We start from the raw sequence: 2,333 nt of genomic DNA on the forward strand, positions 1-2,333 counted from the left end.
ATAAAGTTCACCTAAGTAATTCACCTCTGCTATTGCAGGGTTTTTTGGATCATAGGCCTCTTCTTCAGAAGGTGCCTCTTGAGTACTGTTGGATGCAGCTTGCATTCCATTCAGACTCTGAGAGATCATATTGACATGCTGAGTCAATATTTTGTTCTGAGCCAATATGGCATTCAGTCTCATAAGAAAGAGAAGAGAACAAGAAAAGAAGAGGAATCCTCTATGTCATAGTAAAGAGGTTCCTTATTGTTAGTAGAAGAAGAAAAGGAATAGGGGTGAAGAAGAGTAAAGAATCCAAACACAAAGGTGATGATAGGAGCAGAGATGTGAGATGAAGGGAAGTGTTAGTAGATGAATAAATAAATAGAAGGGGATGAGAGGAGGAGAGAATTTTCGAAAATAATTTTTGAAAAAGAGTTAGTGATTTTCAAAAATAGTTTTTGAAAAAGGTTAGTAGTTTTTCGAAAATTCAAATAAAAAATAAAATAATTAGTCTAATTAAAAAGAAATTTTGAAAAAGAGGGAAGATTTTTTTCGAAAATTAGAGAGAGAGAGTTAGTTAGGTAGTTTTGAAAAAGGTAAGAAACAAACAAAAAGTTAGTTAGTCAGCTGAAACAAATTTTGAAAAGATAAGAAGTTAGGAAGTTAGAAAAGATATTTTTGCAATCACTTTTTTGAAAAAGGTAAGATAAGAAGATATTTTTGAAAAGATATGATAGAAATTAGTTTTTGAAAAAGATTTGATTTTTAAAATCTCAATTACTGACTTGATTCACAAGAAATCACAAGATATGATTCTAGAACTTAAAGTTTGAATCTTTCTTAACAAGTAAGTAACAAACTTGAAATTTTTGAATCAAAACATTAATTGATGATGTTATTTTCGAAAATATGATGTAAAATTAAGAAAAAGATTTTTGAAAAATATTTTTGAAATTTTCGAAAATAACTAAAAAAATTGAAAAAGATTTGATTTTTTTTTTTGAAAAAGATTTTGAAAAAGATAAGATTTTCAAATTGAAAATTTGATTTGACTCATAAGAAACACTTGATTTTAAAAATTTTTGAAAAAGTCAACTCAAATTTTCGAATTTGATGAGAGCAAAAGGGGAAGATATATTTTTTTTATTTTTGAATTTTTAATGATGAGAGAGAAAACAAGAAAAATGATGCAATGCATGAAAGTTATGGATCAAAACAATGAATGCATGCAAGAATGCTATGAGTGTTAAGATGAACACCAAGAACACTTTGAATGTCAAGATGAACACCAAGAATATATTTTTGAAAATTTTTATATGCAAAGAAAACATGCAAGACACCGAACTTAGAAATCTTTAATGCTTAGGCACTAATAATTCAAGAATGCATATGAAAAACAAGAAAAGACACAAAACATGAACACATCAAGATCAAACAAGAAGACTTACCAAGAACAACTTGAAGATCATGAAGAACACTATGAATGCATGAATTTTTCGAAAAATGCAAGATGAATATGCAATTGACACCAAACTTAAAAATTGACTCAAGACTCAAACAAGAAACTCAAAATATTTATGATTTTTATGATTTTATGATTTTTTTGTATTTTCTTTTAATTTTTCGAAAATCATTTTGCAAAAGAAAAATAAGGATTCCAAAATTTTTAATATGAATTCCAGGAATCTTATGCTCTTTAGTCTAAAGCTCCAATCAAAGGGTCAGGCATGGCTTAATAGCCAGCCAAGCTTTAGTATGTAACTCAGACATGACACGCCTAACATTCCCTACAGTCAACCAGGCTTCAACATGCTTCATGAAACACTAGAATTCATTCTTAAAAATTCTGAAAAAAAATATATTTTTGAAAACATTTTTATTTTGAAATTTTTTTCGAAAACAAAGGAGAAATTTTTGAAAGATTTTTGAAAACAAAACAAAAAGAAAATTACCTAATCTGAGCAACAAGATGAACCGTCAGTTGTCCAAACTCAAACAATCCCCGGCAATGGCGCCAAAAACTTGGTATACGAAATTGTTACTCAGGTTGTGAATTATTGTTCGAAATTGATTCCCTGGCGGTGGCACCAAAAACGGATGCACAGAACCATGGTCTAAACATATCTTCACAACTTCGCATAACTAACCAGCAAGTGCACTGGGTCGTCCAAGTAATAAACCTTACGTGAGTAAGGGTCGATCCCACGGAGATTGTTGGTATGAAGCAAACTATGGTCACCTTGTAAATCTCAGTCAGGCGGATATAAAATAGTTATGGAGTTTTCGAAATTAATACTAAAATAAGGATAGAAATACTTATGTAAATCATTGGTGAGAATTTCAGATAAGCG

The sequence above is a fragment of the Arachis ipaensis genome, chromosome B02, assembly GCF_000816755.2.
Source record: "Arachis ipaensis cultivar K30076 chromosome B02, Araip1.1, whole genome shotgun sequence".
In the NCBI taxonomy this organism is placed as follows: Eukaryota; Viridiplantae; Streptophyta; class Magnoliopsida; order Fabales; family Fabaceae; genus Arachis; species Arachis ipaensis.